At 41.0% G+C, this 15,999-nt stretch overlaps 1 protein-coding gene across 1 annotated transcript in view; it reads right to left on the bottom strand.

Moving 5' to 3' along the window:
* Positions 1 to 15,999, bottom strand: part of fat2.S (FAT atypical cadherin 2 S homeolog) — a 96,259-nt gene that overhangs the window by 65,658 nt on the left and 14,602 nt on the right. The gene's annotated exons all lie outside the window — the stretch shown is intronic.

Below are 15,999 nucleotides of genomic sequence, written 5' to 3'. Positions count from 1 at the left end.
TCTTCTTCTAGGTCTGATCACTGGTATTCTACCACCATAGTTCAGATATTATTCACTAGCTCTGTAAAATTACAGGCCACCTGATATTTTAGCTGAGACATTGTATCCAAACAAATAAAAGTAAAATTTTTTAGTGCCCCTCTGGGTCCCTGTGCCAAACCTGTTTTGGGGATACTCAGGGGTGTAACTAAAGAGGAAGCAGATCCTGCGGCTGCAGGGGGGTACAGGAGGCATAGGGCTCCATGAGGCCCTAATTCATGTACAGTTTCAATAAATATTGGTAAAACAAGTCAACCGCTAAACATTATGGGGGCCTGAAAAATAATTGGCTGTGGGGTCTGGTAAAATCTATTTACACCACTGGGGATACTTCAGGGGATTCTATCATGATTTTTATGATGTAGTTTTTATTTCTAAATGACACTGTTTACACTACAAATAATTCACTCTACAATATAAAATTTCATTCCTGAACCAGCAAGTGTATTTTTTCAGTTGTAATATTGGTGTGTAGGTGCATCTCAGGTCATTTTGCCTGGTCATGTGCTTTCAGAAAGAGCCAGCACTTTAGGATGGAACTGCTTTCTGGCAGGCTCTTGTTTCTCCTACTCAATGTTACTAAATGTGTCTCAGTGGGACCTGGATTTTACTATTGAGTGCTGTTCTTAGCTCTACCAGGCAGCTGTTATCTTGTGTTAGGGAGCTGCTATCTGGTTACCTTCCCATTGTTCTGTTGTTAAGATGGCCATAGATGCAAAGATCCAATCGTACGAATACTTGATTTGCATAATTTTTGGACCGTTTGTGGAGAGTCCCAACATTTTTCATCCCACGAGGATCGGTTGTTTGGAAGATCGGACAGGTTAAAAGATTTCTGTCGACTGCCGATAATATCTCTGCGTGTATTGCTGATCGGACGATTTTCAGTGGGAGACTGTCACCAGCTTTGTCGGACATAAACTTTCGTACGATTGCTGTCAGGGGCAGAACATTAACTGATCTGTTCTTTTACTACTTTATTTAAACTGAAGGTTAGTGGCAAATTGGGAGATGGGGACATTAGTTCGTTCGTACGATATTGCAGGTAATCTGCACATCTATGGCCAGCTTTACTCCACTACAAGTTGATCCGGGGACTAGTGATGGGCTAATAAATTCGGCAGGCCAAATTCACGGCGAATTTCCAGGGTTTCACCGCTGGTGAATACATTTGTGAAACTGCCACAAAAATTCAGCAGCGAAAATTCGGCAGCGTCAAAAAAAATTGCCATGCGTCGGAAATGGATGGAACTGCTTTCTGGCATGCTGTTTCTCCTACTCAATGTAACTGAATATGTCTCAGTGGGACCTGGATTTTACTATTGAGTGCTGTTCTTAGATCTACCAGGGAGCTGTTATCTTGTGTTAGGGAGCTGTTATCTGGTTACCTTCCCATTGTTCTGTTGTTAAGATACTGTGGAGGGAGGGGGGGATATCAATCCAACTTGCAGTACAGCAGTAAAGAGTGACTGAAGTTTATCAGAGCACAAGTCACATGACTGGGAGCAGCTGGGAAACTGGGAAAAATCTGTTTGCTCTTTTGAGAAATGGATTTCAGTGCAGAATTCTGCTGGAGCATCACTATTAACTGATGCTTTTTGAGGAAAAGAAATTATCCATGACTAGTGATGGGCGAATTTGTCCCATGTAAAATTAGCGAAATGCGAATTTTGACGCCGGCCGGTCAATTCGCGGGCGTCAAAATCGATGCCGCCAACAATTTGATGTGTGCCTATTTTGTCCAATTGCATTAAAGTTAATGGGCGTACATTAAATTGTCGCCGGCGTCAATGTGAATTTTCGAATTTAAAAAATTCGAATTTCAAGCTATTTTTATGTACTTCGACTAGGGAATAGTCCAAATTTGATTTGAATTAGCAAAAAATTTGAAAATTCGAATATCAAAATTTATCATGTACTGTCTCTAAAAATTCGACTTCGACCATTTGCCATCTAAAACCTGCCGAATTGCAGTTTTAGCCTACGGGGGACCTCCTAGAACCTACTTGGAGTAAATTTTTTGTGAAAAACTTTGAATCGAATCCGATCGAATGCGATATTCCTGCGATTCGAACGATTCCTGTTCGATCAAAAACTGACCTATTCGACCCCAAAAAAAAACTTAATTTCAGTTGGTCTTTTTGAATTCGAATTTTGAAGTTTATTCCATTCGAAATTCGGCCCTTGATCAATATGCCCCTTAGTGTCAGATTCATTTACAACATATTACATTACAACAGATGATTGAAATCAAAACGTTCATGGTAAAATGAATAAAATCTGAACATCTTGGCCACCGTAGATAAGGTCTAGATATCTGTTGTGAATGCATCAAGTAGACATAGCAATGCTTCTTAAAGCAATAGGCAGATGTTGACCCTAGCATTATGTAATTGCATGCCAACTATAGACATGGGTAGAGTGGATAATCTGTCTGGAGTCTACAGGGGCTCATTTATCAACACTGGGAAAATTTGCCCATGGGCAGTTACCTATAGCAACCAATCAGTATTTAGCTTTTTAAAGCCAGCTGCAAGAAAAACAATTAATGCAGCAATTTGATTGGTTGCCATGGGTTACTGCCCATGGGCAAGTTTGCCCAGTGTTGATAAATGAGCCCACAGTAGGATAGACTGTTCATCCAGAAGATGAATATGTTGGTGCTATATACACAAAGAATAACAGTAATAACCTCTTCAGGGTTCATTTTCCATTTATATCCCCTTAAATAAAAAGCATAAGTTGTTAGACTCTTTCCTGTTTGCTTTTGAAGGCATTTGTGGGTGCTGCTATATTACTCCAAGATCCCCTTGATGTCCTGCAGAAAATCTTTCTTCTTATAGGTATTCCCCCACTCACGTTTATTTATTCAGAGCAGAGTTGATCCCTCCCATTCTATTAATTTGAAGTGCCCTTTGATGTGTCAATGGAAATATAATTGCTTATTGTATATAATAACGGCAAAGTGGGAGATCTTTGTGAATGACCTTGTAATAGAAGTGAAAGGCTGAAAGTGCCATCAGTTATACAGACGTCTATAAGGAGTGTTCGTTGCCCTGCAGAAAGTAATGTTTAAATGATGTTGTGGGAAAACAGTTGCCATAATAATTGGCCTCGATATTATCAAAGTCCCATAATCGTATTAACCATCAAGTGACGACTTGCCCTTAGTTTCTAAAACAATAATAGTTGAACTATTTTTTTTTTTTTCCATTTTAAGCTGAAAATAACTATTCCCTCATTGGGAAAAAATGTTTTATAGTGTTACTTAGATAAACCATCTGTACATTACAGCGGTAGCATATCTTTTTGGTAAATAATTATGATTTTGCCATTTATTTTTTTTTTTTTTTGGAATTTCTTGAGCTTAAAAGGATACTGTCATGAGAAAAGTTTTTTTTTTTTTTAAAAAAAAAATCACTGAAATCCGTTTCTCAAAAGAGCAAACAGATTTTTTTATATTTAATTTTGAAATCTGACATGGGGCTAGACATATTGTCAATTTCCCAGCTGCACCCAGTCATGTGACTTGTGCTTTGTTAAACTTCAGTCACTCTTAACTGCTGTACTGCAATTCGGAGTGATATCACCAGATAGCAGCTCCCTAACACAAGATAACAGCTGCCTGGTAGATCTAAGAACAGCACTCAATAGTAAAATCCAGGTCCCACTGAGACACATTCAGTTACATTGAGTAGGAGAAACAAAAGCCAGAAAGCAGTTCCATCCTAAAGTGCTGGCTCTTTCTGAAAGCACATGACCAGGCAAAATTACTTGCCTACACACCAATATTATAAAAAAAAAATACACTTGCTGGTTCAGGAATGTAATTTAGGAATACAAGCTACACCATAAAAATTACGACAGAAACCCTAAATCCATAATATATAAAAACCTCAACAAATGAGAAAGGTTGTTCTTCATGCTCATTATCTCTATTTAAACTCACATTTACCCATTATAAGGGAAATAGCACTAGTTTCCAAATTTGCCCAAAGTTTTCTCGCAAGGAAACTTTGCGTGACTTCATAAAGTAGCCTGACCACCAAGTAGTCAAGGAAGTTGTCAGGAGAAAGAAAGAGGCTGCTCTGATGTTCTTCTGCTTAGGAAAGATTTGAGAAAGGTTTCTAATTGTTTTCCTAAGCAGAAGAACATCAGAGCAGCCTCTTTCTTTCTCCTGACAACTTCCTTGACTACTTGCTGGTCAGACTGGTCAGAAACTGACCAGCAGGTGGCGCTGTTGGAACAAAATTCATTCATAATAACAGCACATGTATCCCTTAATATCTTGGAATAAAAAGAAAATAAATAATGAATATAAATGACAAAAGAGCTTAGAATAGCACTCTTGTCAATTTTACATTCACTTGTTTTAAAGGTTTACTTATCCTTTAAGAACAGAGTGGTTGCTGTCATCATGGTACATCTGGCCTCTCGTAATAATACTCGCAAACCATTATAATAAATCTGAATCAGCTTTGGTAACTGGAAAAGTTTCAGCCTTTTCAAGATGGCAGTTGCATCCATTTGAAAAAAGGTTTACGTAGGTAATTAAAAAAAAAGCATGCAGCCCCAAGGCACCCTTCACGTTTGGTTGATTCCAAAGAAGACAAGTTGTGCAGCTTTTGTTTTTCTTAACATTATATTTTTCTGATAATATTCCTCATGCAACCTTTATTCTGCGGCTGCCTGCCTGTGCATGCCTAGTGTACAACAATGTCACAAGTGATGGGAAAGTACTTGTTATGTATTAGCCAGGGCTTACGTGAAGTTGAATTCATCGAAGTAAAGGGGACAGAAGCTCTGTTGGGTTTTTCCGAAACTATATCATATACAGTATGCAGCTGGGAACCCCTAACTACTAATCCCTTTAATACTCTTCATCCCTTGAATTTACTTTCATCCTAACTTAATAAGGTGGCATTAAAAATATTAGAATGAAATAATGAAATCATTATATAATGGGCCAAACCTTGACTGACAACAACGGGCATGTATATCCCCTCCTAAATGAATACAGAGACTGAGGGGCAAATTCACTAAACGACGAAGCGCCTAACGCTAGCGTGAATGCGCCAGCGTAACGCATTTTCATTAATTCGCCGATTCACTAACGGACGCTGGCGTAAATTCGCTAGTGTTGCTTCGTACCCTTACGCCTGGCGAATTTGCGCAACGGACTTAACTACGCAAATTCACTGACGCGCAAATTATTCTGAACGCAACCTTTTACGCCTGACTTCCTTCACCACCTCAGACCAGGTGAAGTGCAATAGAGTAGATAGAGATTGCTTCAAAAAAAGTTAAAAAATAAAAAAAGTCCCAAAAAACGCTGGCGTTTTTTCATTTTTTATGGGTGATAGGCTGAAAAAGATCTGAAATTTTTTTGGGGCTCCCCTCCTTCCCCCCTACATTTCCTAACTCATGGAAACTTAACTATACAGTGGGCACATGTGTAGGGCAAAATAACAATTTTATTTGCTGTTTTGAAGGTTTCCCAGGCTTATGTAGTGCTGCTACATATACCTCCATTGTAACTTCAATTTGGCGCCGTATGCAAATTAAGCATCGCTAGCATAACTTTGCTTTGCTTGGCGAATTAACGCTAGTGCAAATTCGCAACCTTACACTTTCCCTGAGCGCAACTTCAGATTTAAGTGAATATGCATAGCGCTGGCGAAAATACGCCTGGCGAAGTGCGGCGGAGCGCGGTCGAATCTCGGCGAAGCGGACGCTGGCGCAACAACGAATCTTAGTGAATGTCCCACTGAGAGACTCTAACTCAGGGATCCCCCACCTTTTTTACCCGTGAGCCACATTCAAATGTAAAAAGAGTTGGGGAGCAACACAATCATGAAAAAGTACCTTGGGGTGCCAAATAAGGGCTGTGCTTGGCTATTTGGTAGCCCCTATGTGGACTGGCAGCCTACAGGAGGGTCTACTTGGCTCTATACTTCATTTTTATGCAATAAAAACTTTCTTCCAAGCCTGGAATTCAAAAATAAGCTCCTGCTTTGAGGCCACTGGGAGCAACATCCAAGAGGTTGGAGAGCAACATGTTACTCACGAGCTACTGGTTGGGGATCACTGGTCTAACTGAACCACATCAATTATTGCCCTCTATATGCGTAAAGAAGTGAGAAGGGAGGAGCTCACGGTGCTGATAACTCTGTCCAGCAGTTTCCATGGGAGGAGATGGGACTTTTTTCCTCAGAAATCAGCTCGGCACAGTTAAATGCAGCAGCTTCAACAATTTCCACTTCCTTTGACAGTCAGAAATGTGGTAACATGAAGGCCACTTTGAAGAACTTGAAGGACCATTCTTTCATAAAGGCTCTTTATAGTTACAGATATAGGAATACATTGAAGTATCAGTCATTCAGCCTTTGTTCCTTCAACATGAACTTTTATGACAGAAAATAAGGTCTTACCCTAAATTCCACCCTTGTTGACCACGACCTGGGCTTTCAGGGTTTGTAGGACAGCAATTGGACACATTCCAAATCTTACCCTAAGTGGCCGTTTTAAGAAATCACAAACCGAATCCTGGATTCTAACCTAAAACCTGCCAAGCTTTTTATTTTTTTGAGCTCACTTATTATTACACATGTCCAAGGAAACAAAATAAAGACAAAAGAGATCCTCTAATGCCCTAGACATGAGCCCACCCTAAAACTAATGTGACATGCCCCTCAAATGGTTGGGAAAAAAATGTCAACACAAAATTCCTTAATTTGAAGGCAATCCCGATTTAAAATATGAAAAAACGCCAGAATTTTTTTAGAACTTTTATGACTTTTCGGCAAACAGGATATGATGTCACTGACAAAAGACAAAAGATGACAGGAAGCAGAGGAATTAAGTTAAGAAACCGTGAGGCAGATTTACTAAAGGGCAAAGTGGCTAGCAAAACGCTAGCAAAAATTCGACAGAAATCCCGTCTGCAGGGACATCGACAATTTACTAACAGGCGTAGAGGGCAATTCACTTGCGAAAGAGGCCATCACTAGCGCCCTATCCCAGGCTAATTTTCACTCATGCAAATTATACAGAACATTACCTCTTTCGCCAGGGTTTCCTTCGCCACCTTAGACCCGGTGAACTGATAAGATGAAGCTACATCCTCCTCAATCTTATGTCAGTGACATCATATCCTGTTTGCCAAAAAGTCATAAAAGTTCTAAAAAATTCTGGCGTTTTTTCATATTTTAAATCGGGATTGCCTTCAAAAGTTCTAACTATTAAGGAATTTTGTGTTAACTTAAACCAGCCCCTAGGTGACCTAGTTTACTCGTGAGGAAACTCCGGGCGACTTTGGAAATCGAAGCGCAGTGAGTACATTAGCGCAGGTGTTTTTTCATTGAAGCAGACAGAAGCCACGGGAAGCAGTTCGGGGATTAGTCGCCCCAAAGAAGAGGCGATTAGTCTTCAGACGACTAAATCTCCCTGAATCTCCAGGTGTGTCCGTAGTTTCAGCAACCCTGGATACTCATTTAGGACCCCCAGGTGGGCAGTTTGGGCATCAATGCACCAAATAAAGGAATATTAATAAAAGCAATACATATTTTTGATGGTGTTAGAGATTTTTAAATAGAAAACAAATTTGTAATCCACAAAAGGAAGACTGGCACATTAATTTCAAGTAAGTACAGGATAAAAACCCTTGTCATTAATTGTGTTAAATTTGCATCTTATATTCTATTTGGGGGACGGGCCCAAATTGATACTCGGTAGGTTTTAGGTGGCGAAGTAGGAGGTCAAAGTTTTTTTTAAAGAGACAGTACTATCGAACGATTTTTACTTCGAATTGTTTGATTCGAAGTCAAAGTCTTAGTCAAAGGTCGAAGTAGCCAAAAAAAACATTTGAAATTCGAAGTTTTTTTTACTCTATTCCTTCACTCGAGCTAAGTAAATGTGCCCCTAAGACAATAAAAAGAAGTTTTTTCCTTGTGCTTCCTTCCATCTATTTGCTGGTCCCTCTGCAGTGGAGTTTGTCTGGAGGGGAGAACTGAACTTGTAATACTGTTACATTGGATTAGTATAATTGTGGACATTACTATCACTATATGAAGTAAGGGGCACCTCACTGTGGCACCCTAAAGGTTAATGAATTGTCGTGGGAAGGGTGCGCCCCTCGCTTGATTTGGAAGCCCTCACAGGGGTAATAAAAGATTAACACAGAAGTAGGATGCAGTTTTTCCGTGTTTAATTTCTAATTACATCTTCCATTCCCTGAAGGCTTTTATTGTATTTATTCCATGTTATTAGTGTGTGTTGTACAGTTCTCATTTTACAACAAGTAAGGGGATGTTATGGACAATGTATACGAATTTCAAAAGGCAGCTCATATTCTATTGTGCTCATCCAGAATTTCTTTTCTCTATTTGTTTCTAATCAGAACTTTCATTACAGAAGCTCAGCATGTTCACGTTGTCTCAGTGTGACTGTTGGTCAGTTTAATAACAGAACCAAAGCTGCCTGGAGTTTTGTGGGACCAGATGCACAAACATTTGTACAGCTCCATTATAGAGACCCTTTAGCTGTCATTGTGGTACTGCCAACTAACCTTCAATAGACAAAGGACTACACATTGGTTTGCACTGATAAAAATTTTAACAGGAGTAACAAAGATAAGGCTATTGTGACCACTGTTACTATAGGCACAATCTCTCCCTACTATACCTGCTATCCCACAGTCACACTCCCTTCCCAGAGACTATTATCCACTGTTACTATAGACACCATCTCTCCCTACTATACCTGCTATCCCACAGTCACACTCCCTTCCCAGAGACTATTATCCCACTGTTACTATAGACACCATCTCTCCCTACTATACCTGCTATCCCACAGTCACACTCCCTTCCCAGAGACTATTATCCCACTGTTACTATAGACACCATCTCTCCCTACTATACCTGCTATCCCACAGTCACACTCCCTTCCCAGAGACTATTATCCACTGTTACTATAGGCACCATCTCTCCCTACTATACCTGCTATCCCACAGTCACACTCCCTTCCCAGAGACTATTATCCACTGTTACTATAGACACCATCTCTCCCTACTATACCTGCTATCCCACAGTCACACTCCCTTCCCAGAGACTATTATCCACTGTTACTATAGGCACCATCTCTCCCTACTATACCTGCTATCCCACAGTCACACTCCCTTCCCAGAGACTATTATCCACTGTTACTATAGACACCATCTCTCCCTACTATACCTGCTATCCCACAGTCACACTCCCTTCCCAGAGACTATTATCCACTGTTACTATAGGCACCATCTCTCCCTACTATACCTGCTATCCCACAGTCACACTCCCTTCCCAGAGACTATTATCCACTGTTACTATAGACACCATCTCTCCCTACTATACCTGCTATCCCACAGTCACACTCCCTTCCCAGAGACTATTATCCCACTGTTACTATAGGCACCATCTCTCCCTACTATACCTGCTATCCCACAGTCACACTCCCTTCCCAGAGACTATTATCCACTGTTACTATAGACACCATCTCTCCCTACTATACCTGCTATCCCACAGTCACACTCCCTTCCCAGAGACTATTATCCCACTGTTACTATAGGCACCATCTCTCCCTACTATACCTGCTATCCCACAGTCACACTCCCTTCCCAGAGACTATTATCCACTGTTACTATAGACACCATCTCTCCCTACTATACCTGCTATCCCACAGTCACACTCCCTTCCCAGAGACTATTATCCACTGTTACTATAGACACCATCTCTCCCTACTATACCTGCTATCCCACAGTCACACTCCCTTCCCAGAGACTATTATCCCACTGTTACTATAGGCACCATCTCTCCCTACTATACCTGCTATCCCACAGTCACACTCCCTTCCCAGAGACTATTATCCACTGTTACTATAGACACATCTCTCCCTACTATACCTGCTATCCCACAGTCACACTCCCTTCCCAGAGACTATTATCCACTGTTACTATAGGCACCATCTCTCCCTACTATACCTGCTATCCCACAGTCACACTCCCTTCCCAGAGACTATTATCCACTGTTACTATAGGCACCATCTCTCCCTACTATAAGTATTTCTTTGGGTACTTCGACCATCAAATTGGTCAAATTGATCGAATCGAATGATTTGAATGATTCGAAGTAAAAATCGTTCGACCATTCGACCATTCGACCATTCGATAATCAAAGTACTGTCTGTTTAAAAAATCCTTCGACTCAATACATTTCTCAAAAGAGCAAACAGATTTTTTTATATTCAATTTTGAAATCTGACATGGGGCTAGACATGTTGTCAATTTCCCTGCTGCCCCAAGTCATGTAATGGATTTCAGTGCAGAATTCTGCTGGAGCAGCACTATTAACTGATTCATTTTGGATAAAAAAAATTTTCCCATGACAGTATCCCTTTAAGGGTTTGTTTCTCCTTTTAGGTATGAAGATCCAAATTACGGAAAGATCCCTTATCCGGAAAACCCCTGGTCCCAAGCATTCTGCATAACAGGTTTCATACCTGGAATTATAATCCCAAAGGAATATTTTTCTTTTTATTGAATTTCATAACAATAATAATACATCAAGAAATGATTCATTTAGTCAATTGACGTGACGATTTCCATGCAAATGAAATAAATGAAATTAAACAGTTGATAAATCAACAGGAGTCGATTAACCAATACTCGTTAAAAGAATATTTTTCATCGCTACAACAATTATTGTACATAGGAATAGAACCACAGCCTCCATAAATCACTGCATCTATTAGTCCTTTAGAAAATGAGTTACTATTATAAATAATTATAGCCAAATTAACCCTAGAACTGCTTTTTGTCGGGGGAAACGGTCTGTCTTAACAAATACACTTGAAGCCCCAGTATAGTTTCCATTCTCTGCCTGTGTTAGTCTTGTTTTAGCCGTTCTATATTCCTCAGTAGAAAACAACAGGCTGAGACAAGCTGCTCCATCGTCTGCTGTGTTGGCTCTGACTCCCTGACCTTTGGATTGATCCTCTGCACATTAGACATAGGGGTAAGGCCAGGGGGGGAGAATTTACAGAGTCTTTCCTACATTCCTCTGCTCATTTAAAGTCAATATTAAACAAGGGAGATGTCCACAGGGCACAAGTGGCTACAAGTTTGGCTTGTCAGTTCTGTCAGGCCCCCATGTACACAAACCAAACGACAGTCGCACGGAAAGACTATTTAAAAGATGAGTTAGGGTTCGAAAACGTTACCGATTTTTTTTTTTTTCTTGAAGTACAGAAAGGGCCTGAAGAAGATAAAGTACTTTGCATGTTTTGGCTGAAGTCTCCTGAAGACGACATGTTTCATCGCCTAGCTGAATATTATTTTTACTAGGTTCATGCACATGGTGGGGAATCACATGAGACTGTAAAGGAACAGTAACACCAAAAAGATGAAAGTGTATCAAAGTAATTAAAATATCATGTACTGCTGCCCTGTATTGGTAAAACTAGCATGAATTCTTCAGAAAGACAACTATAGTGTATATAAACAAGCTGCTGTGTAGCCATGGGGGCAGCCATTCAAGCACAGGATACACAGTAGATAACAGATAAGTACTACTATAGTTTATATAAACAAGCTGCTGTGTAGCCATGGGGGCAGCCATTCAAGCACAGGATACACAGTAGATAACAGATAAATACTACTATAGTTTATATAAACAAGCTGCTGTGTAGCCATGGGGGCAGCCATTCAAGCACAGGATACACAGTAGATAACAGATAAGTACTACTATAGTTTATATAAACAAGCTGCTGTGTAGCCATGGGGGCAGCCATTCAAGCACAGGATACACAGTAGATAACAGATAAATACTACTATAGTTTATATAAACAAGCTGCTGTGTAGCCATGGGGGCAGCCATTCAAGCACAGGATACACAGTAGATAACAGATAAGTACTACTATAGTTTATATAAACAAGCTGCTGTGTAGCCATGGGGGCAGCCATTCAAGCACAGGATACACAGTAGATAACAGATAAATACTACTATAGTTTATATAAACAAGCTGCTGTGTAGCCATGGGGGCAGTCATTCAAGCACAGGATACACAGTAGATAACAGATAAGTACTACTATAGTTTATATAAACAAGCTGCTGTGTAGCCATGGGGGCAGCCATTCAAGCACAGGATACACAGTAGATAACAGATAAGTACTACTATAGTTTATATAAACAAGCTGCTGTGTAGCCATGGGGGCAGCCATTCAAGCACAGGATACACAGTAGATAACAGATAAATACTACTATAGTTTATATAAACAAGCTGCTGTGTAGCCATGGGGGCAGCCATTCAAGCACAGGATACACAGTAGATAACAGATAAGTACTACTATAGTTTATATAAACAAGCTGCTGTGTAGCCATGGGGGCAGCCATTCGAGCACAGCACAGTTATTATTCATATAGTAGCAGTGTTGGACTGGCCCACAGGGATACCAGGAAAACTCCCGGTGGGCCCGGGTGTCGGTGGCCCCTCTTGCTTCTAACAATTTAGCCTATTTCATGGTCATTCCCTATTTCTTTATGGGAAAAAAATATGTAGTAATGGAAGAATATAGTAAGTAGCTATAAGAGAATAAGGATGGTTGATAAGGAGAGTGAGGAGAGGAGGAATACAAATTTGGACCCACAGTCTAAGGTTTTCTGGTGGGCCCCTGCCATCCCAGTCTAACACTATTTTGGATTTGGCCGAAGCCCCGAATCCTTTGTGAAAGATTCAGCCGAATACTGAAGCGAAACCTAATACGCATATGCAAATTAAGAGTGGGAAGGGGAAAACATTTTTTTCTTCCTTTTTTTGTGACAAAAATTCACGAAATTTCCCTCCCTGCCCCTAATTTGCCTAATGCAAATTAGGATTCGGATTCAGTTCGGCCGGGCCAAAGTATTAGGCATCCCTAGTATAGTAAAATCTCGTTCTCCTGAGAAAGATGCTCTGGAGTTATCCATGTAGCTCCTCAAGGGATTTTTTATTATTAAATTCTACTGCTACTTTCTGTTCAACATCATCCGCATAATGGCACCAGCATGTTAAAGTTCCTCCAAGCCTTTTGGCAGATGGTGATCAGTGTCGGACTGGGATGCCAGGGGTCCAACTGAAAACCTTAGGTTGAGGGCCCACTTTCCAAACCTATTATACCTCCTCTCTTCACTCAACCTCTTTATTCTCCTAGTCTCTTTTCTTTACATACTATACTATATTATTCCATTATTAAGCCTCTTTGTTCTCATAAAGAAATAGGAAATTACCATGAAATAGGCAAGAAGCAAGAGGCCCACTGACCCCTGGGCCCACCGGGAGTTTTCCTGGTATCCCAGTGGGCCAGTCCAACACTGATAGTGATGGTCAATACCAGTGCTATACAGATGTTCATTTAGAAATGTTATGGCTACTTCACTCTGATTCCTGTCCAACATCATTCACACAATGGCAACCTGCATGGAAAACTGCACCTGAGCCTTATGGATGGTCTGGTATAGTGCTGCCTCCACTGATTTCTTTGTATGTCCTCCTATTTTTATTACCATGTGGACCATTGATGTTGGATGCATCATGTAGTTTCCCTTCGTCTTCCCAAAGAAAAACCTGAGGTTGAAGAAACTGTGCAGCATATGTTAAAGTCTATATATGCACCACTTCTACTTGTTGGGTCTTGTGTGCCTCTTATAATAAGTGTTTTGTTAGCGGTATGAACCACTTCTTGTTTCAGAAGTCTGTGTGTATGTTCTTAAAGAACAGGCCTCACTTACTACACTTTGTCACAGTTTAAATGATTTGTAGTCCCTGTTGTCCCGTCCCTGCCTCAGAGCTTTCCCAGTACTTAGATGAACATCTCGCTGGTTCCATATATCTCACTACGGCTTGGTAACAATAATGTGCTGAGGAGGCATCATTTCTTTATACTCTGATGCATCATTGTCTTGTCAACTGGTTATCATAAAGCATTACTTGCTCATCCAGTTTGTTGTGACACTAACGTCAGGGTGAGCAAAAACTTGCTGCTCTGCTTCGGGAATGGCATCTGTCACCAACAGTGAATATTTTCACTTATTATATTGGACTGAAGCCCCAGCAGAAAACTGTACCGACTAAAAGCAAATGTTACTCTAGGCAACAGTCCGATATATGTGAATTAAAAGATGCTCAGTTTACATTTATTTGTTCATTATACTAACGAAAGCAGTATTGGACAACAGATGCAATGGGGAACACATATTGATTCCGATTATTAAAGGAGAAGGAAAGCTACCGAAGCAGTTTATTTGCCAATAGATTAACCACAATAGTACAAGCTATAACACTATATTTATTCTGCAGAATGCTTTACCATACCTGAGTAAACAGCTCTAGAAGCTCTCTGTTTGTTTAGGATAGCAGCTGCCATATTATCTTGCCGTGACATCACTTCCTGCCTGAGTCTCTCCCTGCTCACTCATAGCTCTGGGCTCAGATTACAGCAGGGAGGGGAGGAGGGAGGGAGAAAGGGAGGGGGAGTGGGAGGCAGAGGGGAGGGAGGAGCAAACTGAGCATGCCCAAGCCCAAGCCCTGGAGGTTTAAGCTGAAAACAGGAAGTCTGATACAGAAGCCCATGAGTACACAATAGAAGGGAATAAATGTTGTGTTTCTTTTGACAGAGGACTCAGAGCAGCATTACTGAGGGTTTACTGATATATATATATATACCTTTCTGATAAAGCTTAATGTTAGCCTTTCCTTCTCCTTTAGGGCACTTGCATTGAAAAATGCACACCTGTCATCCTGCCTCTTCCAATGAATGGTGATCAGGGGTGCTGCTAAAGGTGCCGAAAGAATGGGCTCCTGATAATTTTAAGAACTGAATTTCTTGTTATCGTGTGGCCATTGCTCTTTCTGCATTAGTGAGTTGGACCCCCCAGCCCTGTATTCCCTCCCCCCCGGCCCTAGAATGCTGAATGAAGCATGAAAGCCGAATTCAGATGTTGCCAAACGAGCAGATCTCTCCCTGATATGCCCACATCATAACCTGTCTGATCGAGATCTGCCCGACTTTTGGCCAGATATTGATCAGGGATGCCGTCAGAGGGCCCACACATGGGCCAATAAGCTGCAAACTGACGGCTGCTTTTATCGGCCAGTGAATGGGGGCCTTTAGGGTGGTAGAGGGGTAGGAATCCCCCCTGATGGTGATTATTTGCCACTGGTGAACCTTGGAGTTACAAAAGTGCAAAAAGCCTAAAAGCTAAAACCTTTCTCCCAAAGTAGAATAATTGATGTAAGCAATGACGTCTGTCTGCTATTGTCTTTCAATATCCTATGCCATTTCATGTATGTAGTGCCCATTCCATGATATTGAGATCTAAATGTAGGCAGCCCTCCCCATGAGGAAGTCTGTCAGACGCACCTTCTTCTGCAAACTATAAAACTGTCCTGATAATGTTGATTTTTCCCCAAGCTCCTTTGTTTCTCTCCAGACTGGAACTAACAAGGCTGCTGCGAGGCTCCGCGGCTGATTCATAACATAAATACCAATATGATGTTACAAATTCCAAACTGGCTTGTCTGAGATGGAATTGAGGGCTGCACCTATTTCTACACTTGGAAGCCTTAGGGCAGAGACACACGCTCAGATTCAGGGAGATTTAGTTGCCCAGCGATAAATCGCCTCTTCTTCAGGCCGACTAATCTCCCTGAACTGCCTTATGTCGGCAAAGATACTTCGCTTATTCTAGCCCACAGTTCTTTCATTAAGGGCAGAGTCACACGTTCAGATTTGGGGAGATTAGTCGCCCAAAAACAAATTTCCTCTTCTTCAGGGCGACTAATCTCCACGAACTGCCTCCCACTGGCTAAAATGTAGCGCTTCATTTTCCAAAGTTACCTCATTAAGCAACTTAGGGCGCATCAGAACATGAAGTGCTCCGAGAGGAGGCAGTT

Source organism: Xenopus laevis, chromosome 3S, assembly GCF_017654675.1.
Source record: "Xenopus laevis strain J_2021 chromosome 3S, Xenopus_laevis_v10.1, whole genome shotgun sequence".
Lineage (NCBI taxonomy): Eukaryota > Metazoa > Chordata > Amphibia > Anura > Pipidae > Xenopus > Xenopus laevis.
Note: the sequence above shows the minus strand (reverse complement) of the source record. Positions and strands in the feature narration are given on the sequence as shown.